This window comes from Diospyros lotus, chromosome 13 (assembly GCF_014633365.1).
Source record: "Diospyros lotus cultivar Yz01 chromosome 13, ASM1463336v1, whole genome shotgun sequence".
NCBI lineage: Eukaryota > Viridiplantae > Streptophyta > Magnoliopsida > Ericales > Ebenaceae > Diospyros > Diospyros lotus.
Genome location: NC_068350.1, coordinates 17,369,778 through 17,388,290, shown reverse-complemented (window position 1 = coordinate 17,388,290; position 18,513 = coordinate 17,369,778). Strand labels below are relative to the sequence as shown.

General features: G+C 33.7%; 1 pseudogene; it reads right to left on the bottom strand.

Annotated features, from left to right (window-relative positions):
- Positions 1 to 374: 374 nt before the first annotated feature.
- Positions 375 to 18,513, bottom strand: part of LOC127788084 (putative wall-associated receptor kinase-like 16) — a 63,930-nt pseudogene continuing 45,791 nt past the window's right edge.

Here is an 18,513-nt window from a genome sequence, read left to right as displayed (position 1 = left end):
GAGATAGAAAAAGAGAAGAAGATTGAAGAACCAAGAAAGGGATTATTAATTTTAGGGCTTGTTGGTTGTGTGCATAGGTAGCTGGGGTGGCGGGTAATTCTATTATATTAAAATTTTAATTTTTGGTCCAAGACCAAATTCAAAACTAGAATTGCCCATCTTCCAAGCCAAGATGGTTCGTCTGTTTGGTCTGTTTCTCCAATTCGGATTGAAATTTACACACCTCTAAATAGAATAATGCAAGACACACAATAGGCAGATGGTATCCAACTCCACATTTAAAAAAAAAATTATTTTCTTACATTAAAGGAGCAATATTTCCTAAAGGAATGAAAAATATACATATAGTGAGATATACTCTCTCTCTCTCTCTCTCAAAAATACAGTAAAGATATGCTTTGGTCACGTAAGATACTTCTTATCTCCCTTAGCGAGGACCATTAGTTGGGAATATTGTGTTGCTACCCAAACTATATGGACCAGAAATTTCAGCAGTGCTAGCATTGTAAGGACTCAATGGCACAGCATAAAGATCTGAGGATTCACTCATCAAACTCATAGTCTCTTGATGATATTGTTGATGATGATTTGCCCAAGGATGCTTAGTAAACTTCCTTAAACCTTCTAGCTCCATTGCCACCTCCTTCATTGTGGGCCGTTCTTCACCTTTCATTCTTAAGCATCTCCTCACAAGCTCTGCAAATGTTTGGAGTTGCTCCAAACTGCCTTCTCGAACCACACGAGGCTCTAGAATTTGAAACAAACGATTCTCCTTCATCGACATAATGAAGTATGTGGCTAAATTCCTTTCTTCTTGAGGCCTCTCAGAGCAAATGGGCCTTTTCCCAGTCAAGAGCTCGATTAAAACAATGCCAAAACTGTAAACATCACTCTTCTCGGTTAAATGGCTAGTGCGAAAATACTCGGGATCTAAACACCCTAATGTCGACCCTTGAACAAGCGTACTCACTTGAGGTTGATCTAATGACACCAATCTTGAAGCTCCAAAATCCGATACCTTTGTGATGTAAGTATCGTCTAGAAGTATGTTGGCAGACTTGATATCTCTGTGAATTATTGGCATGGAAGCTGTAGAGTGAAGATAAGCAAGTGCACCTGCAACTTCAGAGGCTATCCTAAGACGATTCTCCCATGATAACCAAGAGATTCCACTTTTATGGATATGGTGAAGTAACGTTCCATTAGACACGTATTCATAAACGAGCAAAGGAACTTCGGTTTCCAAGCAACAACCTAAGAGCTTAACCACATTTCTATGATTTATTTGTGTGCGAATTACCACCTCATTGATGAATTGCTCTATTTGTCCTTCATCCATTATCCGAGACTTTTTTATGGCAACCAGATGATTTCCAGGAAGAATTCCTCTGTACACTACTCCATATCCACCTCGGCCAAGTATGCGATCCTCAGAGAAGTTGCTGGTGGCTTTCTCAAGCTCTTCTGCTGTGAAGATCTTGGAAGGATCTACATTTGCCACACTTATGAGATGGCCTCCATTTTGCTGGAAGAACTTTTCTCTAAGCTTGATGAGCTTCCTTCTCTTGAAGCCAAAGTGAAACCAAGTTGCACAAATGAGTAGTCCCAGGAAGCCAAAGCTCAATCCTGCATCAAATTTGAACTACAACTCAAACCAAATACTTCCATAGGTACACGGAAAAGAGAACATTTTTTGTGGGACTATGTACAGTTGTGCTTTATTCCTTTAACACAAGTAACCTGTACCTGTTAAGATGTAAGGCAAGTGTTTCAAGGCAAATGTTCCGTGCACATACGAAAATGCTTTTGTATACATGTAATTAAGTATAAGTTGTTCTTATTATATATTTTGCTAAGTAAAAGATAATGCCTAGAAAGAACTTGATGACTGGAAACTGTGAGGCTTCTGCTATGCAGCCGCGCTGATGTTTTCTGCCATCGCCATAGTAACCCTCAGCACAGGAACAGTTGTAGCTTCCAGGGCTGTTTTTGCAAATTGCATTCACAGAACAGTTGTCAAGTTTGAATTTGTTGAGATTTGTGATATTTTTCTTTAATTAAAGTTGGTTTAATTTTCTATTTTTTCATTTATGTCTCCATTATTATATTTTCCATTTGTAACTGAAGTTTGACATTTATTTTTGGAATGCAAACTGAAGTTTGGCATTCATTTTTGGAATGCAAAATATCCTGCATTTAAAGTTTTATTTATAGCTTTTCAGTTTTATTTTGGTTAATGCTATGTATTCAAGTCCTATATAAATAGGACTTCATTTCTATCCTTTGTAGGGGTGTGAGTTTTAATGTAAGCTTTCATTTCATTAAGAAGAAGTTATTTTTTCTCCAAATTCTGGTTTTCTTCTTCTCACATTTTTCTTTTTTCTATCTCTTTGTCTAACATAACATTGAGATTTTACCATTGCTTCCGCAATACCTTCTTCTATTTTTTATATTTCAACAGTGGTATCAAAGCCTAAAGAGTTGTGATTTTGTTTGAGAGAAGAGAATTCCAGTTTTATATTTTATAGCATGTCTTCTATTTTTGGTGTTTCCACCCCTCCACAATTTAATGGTGACAACTACCAATTTTGGGTTGTTAAAATGCAATCCTATCTCAAAGCACTTGGTCTTTGGGAATCTGTTTTGAATGATGCTGATCCTCCACCATTGGGAGTAAATCCAACCTTGAATCAAATACGACAACATGAGGAGGAGAAGTCAAAGAAGCCTAAGGCTTTATCTTGTATACATGCTGCTTTATCAGAGGATTATTGATTGTGACACAGCCAAGAAAGCTTGGGATAAGTTGAAAGAGGAGTTTGAAGGAAGCACAAGGGTGAAGGCTGTTAAATTAATAACTCTCAAAAGAGAGTTTGAGATGTTGAAGATGAAGGATTCAGACACTGTGAAGGAGTACACTACCAAAGTGATGACTATTGTGAACCAAATCAGATTAGCTGGTGAATATTTTCCAGATCAAAGGGTTGTGGAAAAAATAATGGTAAGTGTCCCTGACAGATTTGAGTCGAAAATCTCAGCCACAGAGGAGTCTTGTGACTTGACTACTCTCTCTATAGCTGAGTTAATCAGCAAATTACAAGCCCAAGAGCAAAGGGATGCAATCCGTAATGAGGAGCCTGTTGAAGATGCCTTTAATGCCAAATTCAAAGGCAAGAAACCTGCTACAAGAGATGATAGTAAGGCAACCGAAGATCAGGGGAGCAAGGGAAAAGAAGGAGTATCAAGGAGGGGAAAATTTCCTCCTTGCCGTTTATGCAAAAAGACCAATCATGCTGAGGACAATTGCTGGTACAAAAATAAGCAAGTCTACCATTGTGATTATTGTGATAAGAATGGTCATATTGAAAAGTTTTGTCGTGCCAAGCAAAACCAATCATCCCAACAGCCCCCACAGCAAGCTAATCATGCAAATGATCAAAAGCAAGAAACAACTTTCTTGTTTATGGCTTCTCATGTTGTTGAAATAGATATAAACTCATGGCTTATTGATAGCGACTGCACAACCCACATGGCTAAAAATATCAATCTTTTTAGCCAAATTGACAATTCTATGAGGACAAAGGTGGTCCTTGGACATGGAGAGACGGTACTAGCTGAAGGTAAAGGTAATGTCATCATGCATACTAAGCAAGGTGAAAAGAAAATCTCTAATATTTTATTTGTTCCGAGATTATCTCAAAACTTGCTTAGTATTGCTCAGTTGATGCATAGCAAATTTTCTGTGGTTTTCAAAGATGGTATTTGTACAATTTATGACCCACAAGGAGTGGAGATAGCAAGGGTCAATATGGTTGACAATGCATTCTTTTTGAATGGTGAGAAACTCTCCAATCCTACAAGTTTTAGAAGTTTGGTAGGAAGTTTGCAATATTTGACGGCATCTAGGCCGGATTTAATGTTTGCTGCAAGTATGCTCTCAAGATATATGAATTCTCCTAGTGAAGTTCATTTTGGTATTGCTAAAAGGGTGCTTAGATACTTAAAGGGTACTCTTGATTTTGGAATTTGGTTTGAGTCCATTGGTGACTTGAAATTGATTGGATATGTTGATAGTGATTGGCCTGGTTGTGTTGATGATTCTAAAAGCACTTCTAGTTATATTTTTTCTCTTGGCACTGGAGTTTTCTCTTGGAACTCAAAGAAGATGGAAGTTGTGGCTCAATCCACCGCTGAAGTTGAATATATTTAGGTGCTGCAAATTAAGCAATATGGCTTCGCAAATTGCTTGGTGATTTAGGATATGAACAAAATGAGCCTACAAAATTATTTTCTGATAACAAATCTGCTATTGCTATAGCCTCCAATCCGGTACAACATGGTAAAACAAAACACATTAAAGTCAAGTTTCATTTGTTGAGGGAAGCAGAGAGAGAAGGCGAGATCAAGCTCACTCATTGCAATTCAGAGTTTCAGCTTGCTGACATCCTCACAAAAGCTTTACCGTGTGGTCAATTTGAATTTTTACGCAACAAGTTGGGTTTGACAAAGAAAAATCTCAAGGAGGAGTGTTGAGATTTGTGATATTTTTTTTAATTAAAGTTGGTTTAATTTTCTGTTTTTTCATTTATGTCTCCATTATTATATTTTCCATTTGTAACTGAAATTTGACATTTATTTTTGGAATGCAAACTGAAGTTTGGCATTCATTTTTGGAATGCAAAATATCCTGCATTTAAAGTTTTATTTATAGCTTTTCAGTTTTATTTTGATTAATGCTATGTATTCAAGTCCTATATAAATAGCACTTCATTTCTATCCTTTGTAGGAGTGTGAGTTTTAATGTAAGCTTTCATTTTATTAAGAAGAAGTTATTTTTTCTCCAAATTCTAATTTTCTTCTTCTCACATTTTTCTTTTTTCTATCTCTTTGTCTAACATAACATTGAGATTTTACCATTGCTTGCAATATCTTCTTCTATTTTTTATATTTCAACAGAATTCATACATCTGTTTTTACCTTTGTGTAGAAGGGACTTATAGTGTTGTAACTAATTTTACTTTATTACGTGTAGAAGGGACATATAGTAATAACACACTTATCTATAGTTGATTATATGAGTCTAAAAATATTTTATTACGTTTATATGATAATTAACTCTTCACTCTGATTATCATGATAAGGGATCGATCATATCAAATTAAACCTAAAAGAAGATCAATTAGGTTTGTGAGGCTTATAGAAGTTGAGTTCCTAACTTAGTGTGGTAGATCTAGGAATTTTGACAGATGGGGTTCATCAAAAATAACTATCAGATATAGTTATTTCATTATTAACATGATTAAGTATTTGATTTTTTGATCAATCTATTAACTATATGCTTAAAGGGTAATGCTAAATATACATTATTATATTCTGACAAAATATATCCATTATATTTTTTTTAATTTCAAAACAATTCTGTTAATCAATGAATTAAATGTTTTAAAATGCAATTATTTGTCACCAATTAATAAAATTATTTCAATGTTAAAAATAAAAAACAAATAATTATCTCGATGCTTTAAGATAATAGCTAACATTACCCATACTTAAATAATCTAATTAATTAGTAATAGACATTTAACAATACTACCTCAATAAAAATCAAATTACAAATGGTATAATTAACCTCTCATGGTCTCTACTTGTTTCTTAAGAAAATAATTATTACTAAATATAAATATAAAAATAAAAAATTCATAATGTAATATTAGGATCACATGATAATTGCCATACCTCAATTCTTAAAAAAAAAAAAAAAAACATAAAAAAGGTGAATTTTCTACCTCCACTCCTCTCCCTATTTTGTTTTATGTATCAGTAATGTTATTTATACACTGATTTTTAAAACTCATAGAATTTTAAGTATTTTTCGATAAATTTAAATCACTTTATAAATTATCAACTATTTTTCAAAAATTATAAATTATTGCTTAGAAAAATAATCCAAGAGAAGGGGTGAATTAGATTTTATAAAAGTTTATAGATTTTTCAAAAAACTTTTAGTTTTAATTAATGAGTTTGATTTTGAGTGTATTTGTTAATGAAGTAATTAAGCAAGTAGAGAACAAATAAAACACAATTATAAAACACAAATGTTTTATGGAAATTTTGTTTTAAGAGCTGACGTCCTCTTTCTTCAAGTAAAATACAACAAACATGGTGAATGCCCAATAACAATGTGAGATCTCTTTACACACAAATAATGTGAGTTAAATACAACAATAATAAATTATTTACAACTCTTTAAAAAGAATGAAGGTTGGAGCAACAAATTAAGGTATAACTCAAATGAATGAATGTTTGAATGTCTTAAACACCTCTTCTTTGAATGCAAAAATCTAAGAGTTGATAATTGAGTTTATTGAAACTTCAACTTCTCTTTTTAATACTTCATTAAATATCTCCCTAAAGTTTGAGCCCTTAGCATTTGAGATATTTCAAATTTGAAGTTAATTTGTTCATGCATATATACTTCCTCTAAATATCTGTGGATTCAATGGATTCATTCGTACTGTATCAGAGATTCTTGTTAATTTTTTGTTCTTCCCAACCCTTTATTCTTGCCCTTGGTACTGGCGCAAGTTTCTCCAAATTAGGGTAAAGTGTGTTAGTTTTTTGGATAAATTATGGGTGATGGTAATAGGATTTTTCTATGGTATGATCATTGGCATCCCGTAGGGATTCTAGTGATTACTTTTCACGCCATCTCCCCCGTCAGCTTTGCATCCCCTCTACCGTTAGTGTGGTTGATATTATTGTGGATAGTGCTTGGTGTTGGACTACAGTAGTCCCATCTCAGGCCATTCAACTCATCCTTTCGTCTATGATGGGGCTCCTCGGATTAATTCTCCTGATCATCCGATGTGGCTCCCTGCTTTTGATCACTCGATTAGGCTATCGTTCTAGAGACTCTTCAGGAAAGGAATTATCAGGAGACTTCTCAAGACATAGCAAAATTTTAAGACTACCAACAATAATTAGAAACACTTTTAATTTTTAAAGTGTTTATAATTTTTTTAAAAATAATTGATCATTTATAATATTTTTTATATTAAGTTATATTCTTGCATCAAATGTTTAAGTAATATTTTGTACATTAAGTTATATTTTTGCATAAAATTTTGAAGTACTATATTTTTTTATTTTTAAAAAAAAATCTTAATTAATTTCTATAATTTTATAATGAGTAACATCAATAATTTTTTTATGAATTTTTGTGAGATTTAACTATAATGCCCTTAATTTTAACTTTTAAACACACATCAGTACTACTCAAATTTTCCAGTGCTACTATCTATTACTAGGCTACCAAGTTAACTGTAAATGTTTATACATTTACTTCAAAAAAAAAATTCTCAAAATAGTTTGTTAATACTAACCAAACTAATTTTATGATTTCTAAATTGACAAGAGTTCACATTATTTTAATGGAATTTTTTTCCAGATTTTCAATACTATTTTTTGGCTATCGTTTCAAATTTTCTAGCACGCGTGACTGGCCGCGTCAAGAGAATGGGTCAAACTCAATCGAGAAACACAGGCTGTCATTGACTTGAGTCACTGTTTGGGTCTAGAATTGACATTTTAATTGAAAATTGTAATATACAAAGAAAGATTCCAATTCCACTTACGATAAATTATTAATTATGTAATAATAATTAGCTAATTATTGAGGAAATCTCTTCGTTTAATTTGGAAAATACTAAATTGGTACATTAGTCTTCGTCAACCAAAGGAAAAATTCGAAGCTGAATTATATATACAGGTGGAGAAGTTGCTCTTGGCCTCTTTTTTAAATAATTATTTATTAGGCCGAAGATAATGGGGACCCTAGGTACATGCCTCACTAGCCTATCTCTTGAGCCGGCCCTGATCTAGTACCATTTATTTTTTTATTATCAAACTCTTTTTTAAACTCTTGTTAATCGAGAAAGAGAATTAAATAATTGAGTGAATGTTCTATTATATCTAAAAATAATTGATTGCAAATGTAGTTTTAGTTGAGTAAAGATGAAATATATTTAACTAAATAAGTCTTTGTACTCAACTATATAATGCATATTTCTGTCGATGGACATGTACCTATATAATGCATCATTGGCCTCTTGTTATGTACCTGATAGATATGAATTAATTAATTAGTAAGGAATAAAATCACTAATACTCAATTTGATATGTTAAGTCAGTTCAAATTAATATTCAATTTCAAAATTTATTTCAAATTAATATACAATTTCATGGGTCAAGGATGCAACCAAGTCAGCAATGATAGAACCGACTTAAGGCGTTGGGGCCCCTAGATCATTATTAATTTAGGGGCTCCAACCCTAAATTAATATAACTCAAATGAATGAATGTTTGAATGTCTTAAACATCTCCTTTTTGAATGCAAAAATCTAAGAGTTGATAATTGAGTTTATTGAAAGTTCAACTTTTCTTTTTAGTACTTCATTAATTATCTCCCTAAAGTTTGAGTTCTTAGCATTTGAGATATTTCAAATTTGAAGTTAATTTGTTCATGCATATATAGCTCCTCTAAATCCCTGTGGATTAAATAGAATCATTCGTATTGTATTAGAGATTCTTGTTTTTTGTTCTTCCCAACCCCTTATTCTTGCCCTTGGCACTGGCACAAACTTCTCCAAATTAAGGTGAAGTCTGTTAGTTTTTTGGATGAATCGTGGGTGATGGTAGTAGGATTTTTCTATGGTATGATCATTGGCATCCCGCAAGGGTTCTGGTGTTTACTTTTCACGCCATCTCCCCCGTCAGCTTTGCATCCCCTCTATCATTAGGGTGGCTAATATTATTGTAGATGATGCTTGGTGTTGGCCCGTTTCAATCCCATCTCAGGCCATTCAACTCATCATTTCCTATATGATGGAACTATCTCGGATTAATTCTCCTGATCACCCAAGTGGCTTCCTGCTTCTGATCACCTGATTAGGCTATCGTCTTAGAGGCTCTTCAGGAAAGGAATCATTGGGAGACTTTTCAAGACTTAGAAAAATTTTAAGATACCTAACAACAATTATAAACACTTTTAATTTTTAAAGTGTTTATAATTTTTTTAAAAATAATTGATAATTTATAATATTTTTTTATATTAAGTTATATTCTTGCATCAAATTTTTTAAGTAATATTTTATACATTAAGTTATATTTTTGCATAAAAAATTTAAGTACTATATTTTTGTACCAATGAGAAAGTACGGTATTTTTTATAAAAAAAAAATTCTTAATTAATTTCTATAATTTTATAATGAGTATAACATCAATAATTTTTTTATGAATTTTTGTGAGATTAAACTATAATGCCCTTAATTTTAACTTTTAAACACACATCACTACTCAAATTTTAATTCCTGTGCTACTATCTATTACTGCAAATGTTCATACATTTATTCCAAAAAATAAATCTCAAAATAGTTTGTTAATATTAACCAAACTAATTTTATGATTTCTAAATTTATGGAGTTCACATTATTTTAATGGAATTTTTTTCAATGCTATTTATTTGCTATTGTTTCGAATTTTCTAGCGTGCATGACTTGCCGGGGTCAAGAGAACGGGTCAAAGTCAAGCGAGAAAACAGGCTGTCATTCACTTGAGTCACTGTTTGGTACATTAGTCTTCGTCAACCAAGAAAATACAGGTAGGTAGAGAAGTTGCTCTTGCCCTCTTTCCATGCACACGTGGAGATGATGAATTAAGTCATAAATAAGGATTGCAGTCCCTAATACTCAATCTGATATGCCAACTCACTTCAAATTAGTAAATAATTATTTAGTCAAGTAATTAAAAAATCTTATTCAATTAATAATTTGAGAGAGAATGTCAACTTTTTATACTAGAACTATTAATCGACTACGAAGGATTTATGTTTAATAATCGTTTAACTTTTATTTTATTTGAGAAAATCATTAGATTAGTGAAGTAAAATATTGTTGGATAGAGAGTCAATCTCTATCATTCAATTATTAATCGACAAAGTAATTTGTGTACTGAGTAATACCATATCTTAATTGAGTAACTAAGTATCTTAATCGAATAATATTTTTTGGACAGATTGTGAGTTTCTATAATTCAAATTATTAATCAATTAAGTAATTTTTTCACTCAAGTAATATTAAATCTTAGTCGAGTAACTAAAGTGTCTTAGTTAACTCTATATTTGAAATTAATAATTGACTAAGGAAAAGATGTGGTTGAGTAATATCTGAACTTAGTTGACTAACCATTAAGCCTACTCAAATAACTCTAGATCTTACTCAGTAATACAAAATTTCACTAGAATAATATAGGTTGAAATTTGAAAAATTAACCATTATTAGTTTTAACTATTTAAGACCTGATAATTACAAAGCATTAAATTCTAGTATCTCACTTTTTTCTTTTTTTGGAAAAAAATGGGTAATATTTGCATGAAAAGATTAAGAAAATGATTTTTTTTTCACTTTTAATTCATTATTTTGGTTTTTCTTTTGGTTGGTTTTAGAGTAATGTAAAGACAACAATATACACAGAGAGAGTATTTCATGCATAAAATTTTTAAGTAAATCCTTTATATTTAATTAAAAGCTTTTCTTTAGGAATTTTTCTAGCACTAAAATTTCTCTAGTTGGCACCCCTAACCTTCCCTCTCCTTTTCACCAAAGATAACATTATTGTACTTCCTAATGCCCCTCTCCAATCATCTATCGTGCTATATATCATTTCTTGTACTCTCTTATTTATTTATTTGTTAATTTGTGGTTTGTCCTTTCCTATTGACGAAGCATGCACCGCCTATCTCTCTCTTGTAAACATAGGGTTCTTCTCAATCCTCGTCTTTGATTGGCTCATATCCTCCATCTTTCCCCATCTTTGAGCCTAAATTCCTCTCTCTCTCTCTCAACCCCTAAGTTGGTTGGATTCTCTCTCACACACCCTTATTTTGTAGCATGCATATGACTTGTCGCTGCATGAGAACGGGTCAAAGTGATGGGAGAAAACAAGCTGTCATATATCACTTGAGTTGAGTGTCAATGTTTGGGTCTAGAATTGACATTTTAATTGAATTGTAATATACAAAGAAAGATTCCAATTCCACATTGTATAATAATTATTGAGGAAATCTCGTCGTTTGATTTGGAAAGAGTAAATTGGTACATTAGTCTTCGTCAACCAAAGGAAAAATTCGAAGCTAAATTATATAGGTAGAGAAGTTGCTCTTGGCCTCTTGCCATGCACCCCATGGAGACGAAATAATAAGGATTGCAGTCCCTAATACTCAACTTGATATGCCAACTCATTTCAAATTATTATACAATTTGATGGGTCAAGGATACAACCATCTCATCTACGACTATTTCTTTCTTCATTATCACACTCTTTTTTATGCTCTTGTTAATTAAATAAAAAGATTGTATAATCGAGTGAATGCCCTGTTATCTTTAAAAATAATCCAATACATATGTAGTTTTAATTGAGTAAAATGAAGTATGTGTTGCGCAAACAGAAAGTAATCCAAACATACACACAATCTGAATCTCTGATATAAAACCCTTTCTAACATACAACAGAGTCGAAATCGAAAATCAACATACACCACAAACAAGTATGAATAAAAAATGGAAAGCAGAATGAACACGATAGATTTACCGTGGTTCACCCGAAAGGGTTACGTCCATGTTGAGCTCCGATAACGGAGAGCTCACTGCACTATTGGAGTTAAAAATAGGGTTTACAAACACACTGTATACAAGCCTCACAATCACTCGTATTTACAGAGACAATTTCTCTATCAAAAACGCCTCAAAATTATAACAAGAAATAGATCAGAGGCTTACCCTATTCAACTAGAGAAAAAACCAGAAGGAGCCAAAGAGAGTCTGATTCATGGAATGAGAAAGACCCCTTCAAGCCTTAACAACAACACTATCTCTCTCTCATCTGTCACAATACATATCCTGATGCACAGTAAATAAATAGGGGTCACATAATGCATTTGAAAGGCTCGGATTGCACTAGATTAAAGGCAGCATCAACGGTCTAGATTGCAAAAGGACGAGACAAGGGGCACGATCGAGATGAAGGACGCCCGGGCAGTTGCCAAGCTGCCTTCCAGTGCCACGTGGCACTGTTGTAGCTGACCCTCCTACCCGGGTCTTTAAGTGAGAAACAGTGTCGGTGCTTCATTGCCAACAATCTCCATCTTGAAGCATCAACGATACAAGGGACAGAAAACCAATAAGTGCAGCAAACTCTTTCCCTTACCTTCATTGCTCTGGTTGGTTTGGATTAACCAACTTCAACATGCAGTAAGCCCAAGCAGTGCTTGAACTTAGCTGTAGTTACTACCTTTGTCCCAACATCAGCTGGATTATCCTCTGTAGGCACTTTGAGGATTTCAATAGTTCCATTACTTACCAGATTTCTCACAAAATGAAATTTCACATCAACATGTTTAGTTCTTTCATGATAAACAGGATTCTTACATAAATGAATTGCACTCTGGCTATCAGAAAATACCTTGACCTTACCTTGTAGAAGACTTATTTTCCCTCAAGAGACCTTGAAGCCAGATAGCTTCTTGAAAGCATCAGTGACCGCCACATACTCAGCTTCAGTGGAAGACAGAGCAACTAAAGGCTGTAACTGGGACTTCTAGCTAAAGCAATTGCCATCCAATGTGAAGAAATATGTTGTGGTGGACTTACGGGAGTCCCTATCTCCTGCAAAATCTGAGTCTCCATATCCTACTACGTCAAGAGTGTCATTTATTTTCTCAAAGTTTAAGCCAACATGTAGAGAACCATTAGCTTCCCAATGAGTTTTTCCTGGATTGGACATAAACCTACTTAATAGGGATATCGAATATGCTAGGTCTGGCCTAATGCTTATGATGGAATACATTATGGTCCCTATTACATTTGCATATGGTATATTTTCCATCTTTAGAGATTCTGATTCAGATGATGGACACTAAATTTTAGACAATATAAAATGCCTAGCTAAGGGAACACTGACAGTTTTACATTCAGCGATACCAAATTTTTTAACCGTTTTAAGAAGGTAATCATGCTGGTGTATTTTCAATTTTCTTTTGCTTCTATCTCTTTCTACTATCATTCCTAAGATTTTTTTAGCTGGTCCTAAGTCTTTCATGTCAAAGTTAGTGTTTAACAGTGACTTTAACTCACAGATCTTTGACTTGGATTTGCTAATAATTAAGATATCATCAACATAGAGTAAGAGATAAACAGGGACATCTAATAGTATATAGTAAAAGCAACTGTCATATTTACTTCGATTAAAACCAATCTCAACAGCAAAATTATTAAACTTTTTATACCATTGCCTAGGAGATTGTTTTAATCCATACAATGATTTTTAAGTAAACAAACATGATCAGGATGATTTTTATCAATGTACCCAGCAGGTTGTTCCATGTAAATTATCTCATCTATGTCTCCATGTAAAAAAGCAGTTTTGACATCCATTTGTTCAAGTTCTAAGTCAAATTGAACTACAACAGCAAGCATCATACGTATGATTTTGAATTTAACTACTGGTGAAAAGATTTCAGTGTAGTCTATTCCTTCTCTTTGTGAAAAACCTTTAGCTACAAGTCTTGCTTTAAATCTTGGAGGATCAAATGGAGACATCCCTTCTTTAAGCTTAAACAACCATTTACATTTAATTAACTTCTGCTTATCAGGTCTTGGAACTAGTTTCCAAGTCTCATTAACCTTTAAAGAGGTCATTTCATCATCCATAGCCTGTTTCCACTTAATGCTGTTATGGGAACTGACAGCCTCCTCATAGCAGGTAGGCTCACTGCTCCTCATATCCATTCTGGCTACTAAAGCACAGAATATCAGGTCTAAATATGCATATCTAACAGGAGGCCTGATTGACCTCCTTACTCGGTCTCTGGTGAGTTGATAATTACTTAGGTCTTGTTGAGGAGAGTCATACTCCTCAACTTCCAGATCATTAGGTTGGGCCTCATGATCACTTTCTTGATCAGAGGTTTCTTCTTGGTCTAAGGGCTCACTAAAAGTGTGTGGGTCATTTGGGTTTGGAGTAGTAGGAGAGTCCTGTTGCTCCACCTCAATTTGGGTGCTACCGCCTAAAGCAATCTCGCTAGGCTCGCTAGGTGTTGAGTTATCTTCATTATAATCTGATTTGCATGAAAAATTTGATTCATTAAATTTTACATCTCGGCTAATAATGATTTTAACTCCACCTGAAGTTCTGTCCCATAATCTATAACCCTTGGTTCCTTCTTGGTATCCCACAAAGACACATTTAATAGTCTTGGGGTCTAACTTTCCAACTGATTGATGGGCATAAGCCTCGCAACCAAACACTCTTAGATAGTTTAAGTTCAATTTTCTCCCAGTCCATTACTCTTCGGGACACTTAAAATTTATAACTGTAGAGGGGCTCCTATTCACTAGGTGGGCAACTATAGACAGGGCTTGTCCCCAAAAGGTTTTAGACATACCAGCAGTAAACAAAAGGCATCTAACCTTTTCTAAGAGGGTTCTATTCATCCTCTCAGCAACCCCATTTTGTTGAGGGGTGTTTCTTATTGTTCTGTGCCTAAGGATACCATGAGCTTTACACAATTCATCAAAGTCTCTATTACAAAATTCCAATCCATTATCAGTTCTTAGAGTTTTGATCTTTCTATCAGTTTGATTTTCAATCAAAATTTTCCATGATCAAAATTTTTCTAGAGTTTGATCCTTAGATTTCATTAAAAATATCCATACCTTCCTAGAAAAATCATCAATTATGGATAAGAAGTACCTATTACCACCATGTGAAGGAACTTGGGAAGGGCCTCAAAGGTCTGCTTGCAAATACTCTAGACATACCTTCTCCAGGTGAGTTCCCGTTGGGAAGGTCAGCCTGTGTTGCTTGCCTAGGGTACATGGCTCACAAAAGTCTAAGGCATCTGCAGACACTGGACTAAGGTACCCTTAGCTGGACAGTGCCTATAGTCATTTCTGGCTCATATGGCCCAAGTTTCAAGTGCCACAAATCTATTCTATCAAATTTAACCATGCATGCAGATGGAATATGGCAGTAACCATTCAACACATATAAACCATGTTTCTTTGTACCAGAGAGAATAAGATCATCATTCTTAAGTACATGCAGAAAACCATTTTCAGCTTTATATGAAAACCCTAATTCATCTAAGGTGCCAAGAGAAATCAAGTTTTGTTTTAGTCCAAGTACATATCTCACATCAGTTAACATTCTAATTTTGTTATCATGTAGTTTCAGAGAAATGTCACCTATACCTTTAATTTTGCATGAATGATTATTTCTCATAATGACAGTGCCAGTTTCTTTAGGGCTAAAGTTTTGAAACCAATCTATATTTGGACACATGTGAAAGAAGCATCCAGAATCCATAATCCATTCATTTACAGTAGATGTACAAGAGATATTTAAAACTTCAGCCAAGGCATTTGGGTTACTGGTAGCTATTGTCACATTCCCATCCTGTTTCTGTTTCTTAATGAAATCATAACAGTATTTTTTAATATGAACCTCTTTTCCATAGTGGTAGCATTTCCATTTAGATTGTTTTTGTTTTCCCTTCTTCCCATTTTGTTTTCCCTTATGCCCCGTACCCCCATTCTGATTTTGGTTAAAGCTACCCTGACCCTTTTCAAACTTTCCCTTTATAAATAAGTTGTTACCGAATTTTTTAGAGGTGTGAAGTTCTAATTCCCTAACCTTTATACCAGAAATTACAAGTTCTAATGTAGGCACAATACCAGTGTACTGTAAAGCATGTTTAATCACATTGTAATCATCTCAGGTAATGAATTTAATAATATCATTGCCTCACTAGTATCACCTAAGGCTTGGTCAGTCCCTCTTAACATTACTGTAAGTTTAGTAAATTCATCTATATTATCATCTATAGATTTCAATGCATTCATTTTAAAATTGAATAACATACCTTTCAAATAAACTAAGTTAGGAGCAGAGACAACAGCATACAAAGATTCAAGTATATTCCATAAGTTAAGGGGGTTAGTCATACCGTCTACCTTTCTGATAACAGCATCCCCCAAATGGAGAAATATTAGGTTGAAAGCCTCCTCCCTTATCTCATCGGTCTTGGCTGATTGCTCAGTGGACCATTTTCTGTCATCCGATTCAAGTGCAATTAGCACTTTGTGATGAGAGAGTAATACTCTCATCTTCTTTTTTCAACTCCTGAAATCCCCATTTCTATCAAATGTTCCGATTTCAAATCGGGTTGTTGTCATCTTCACCTTGCACGAAGGTATCCTAATGAAACCCTAGACTTTTCAGAAAACCCTAGAGGCTAAAAAATAAGATTAACCAGGCGACTAACAACCCTAACTCGACTCTGAATAGATTAGAAAATAATCAAGGACTCACACAGTGCGTATCAAAAGAAAAAAGGCTCTGATACCACTTGTTGCGCAAACAGAAGGCAACCCAAACATACACACAATCTGAATCTCTGATGTAAAACCCTTTCTAACATACAACAGAGTTGAAATCGGAAATCAACATACACCATAAACAAGTATGAATAAAAAATGGAAAGCAGAATGAACACGAGAGATTTACTGTGGCTCACCCGAAAGGGCTACGTCCACGTTGAGCTCCGGTAACGAAGAGCTCACTGCACTATCGGAGTTAAAAATAGGGTTTACAAACACACTGTATACAAGCCTCACAATCACTCGTATTTATAGAGACAATTTCTCTATCAAAAATGCCTCAAAATCATAACAAGAAATAGATCAGAGGCTTACCCTATTCAACCAGAGAGAAAACCAGAAGGAGCCGAAGAGAGTTTGATTCATGGAATGAGAAAGACCCCTTCAAGCCCTAACAACAACACTCTCTCTGTCTCGTCTGTCACAATACATATCCCAATGCACGGTAAATAAATAGGGGTCGCACAATGCATTTGAAAGGCTCGGATTGTACCAGATTAAAGGCAGCATCGACGGTCTAGATTGCAAAAGGACGAGACAAGGGGAACAATCGAGATGAAGGACGCTCAGGCGGTTGCCGAGCAGCCCTCCAGTGCCACGTGGCACTGTTATAGCTGACCCTCCTGCCCGGGTCTTTAAGTGAGAAACGGTGTCGTTGGGTGCCTCATTTCCAACAGTATGCTTGATTAAATAAGTCTTTATACTCGAGTATATAATGTATCCTTCTATCGAGTTAAAATAATCGAGTAATATAAAATTTGTAATTGATTAATGTCTCTATATTCGAGTAAATCATTTTTGTAATCGAGTTAACATAGGTTGAAAATAAGTTAGGACTCTGGATCTTAAGTTTAATCAAATAAGAGTTTTTGTATTCGAGTAAGGATCTTTTTATAATCGAGTAAATAGTTTTTTGTAATCGAGTATATAAAGAACTTTTTTATAATTCAAAATTAATTGAGTAAAGGTATCTTTATACTTGAATAAGTAACAAAAGTAATTGATTACAAAATATACATAGTCAAGTAAAAATCAAACTTAGTTGAGTAATGCCTAATTTGTACTCGAGTAATGATTTTGAAAAATATAGCCATTACAACTTATTAAATGCAATCTGTCTTTACTTTTCAGTGTATTAAATAATCTTCAAACAACATATGCATATTTTATGAATTTCTAACTGATTGTTTGAGGATTATAAAGGCAAAAAGTGATAGTTGTGACACAAAACTAACATTCTAATTATTTAAGTCTACATTCAATGCTAGAAGACTATAAGTAGGAGTTGAAGTCTGCCAAAAAATGTTATAGATAGACAATACATAATCAATTGAGTTGAACTCTTCCTACTTTCACAATCTCTCAATCTTTCACGTGCGTCGTGCGTTTTACTTGAGTTATTCAAAAGGAAAGTGTACTAAAATTTATTATTTTTTTGTAATGCTTTGTATTTTCAAGAGAAGATCATGATTACTTGTATTATCTTTCTTTTCTCTTGAGAAATTTTTTTGATCACATTTCATTGTGAAATTTGTAAAAATTAAGTCTTATCCTGTAACAAACATTGATTGTGGCTAAACCAAGGTTAAAAAGTCATTGTGTAAAGATTAGTAGTTGAACTTGCTTAAAATCTACTAAGATAAAATTAGTTTGTCAAAATCTTTAGTGAGGAGTCAAGATAGTGAACTAGACATTTAAGCTGAACCACTTTATATTGTGTGCGCTACATTTTTTAATTTTCTTTTGATTTAAATTTTTCTTAAAAGGGTAAAAAAAAATTAATTCACCCCCTTTTAAGTTAGCATATTCTACAGTCTACACAACATTTTTAATATTATTTTGACTATCATTTCGAATTTCTCTCTTAAATAATATATTTTGGTATGGAACATTTCGACATTTTGTTTCAAAATTATATATATATATAATATTCTATAATATATGTATATAAGAAACGAAAGAGAATTGGATAAATAAAAAAAAAGAAGAACAAGAAAAGGGCATTTCGTCCAGAATTCCC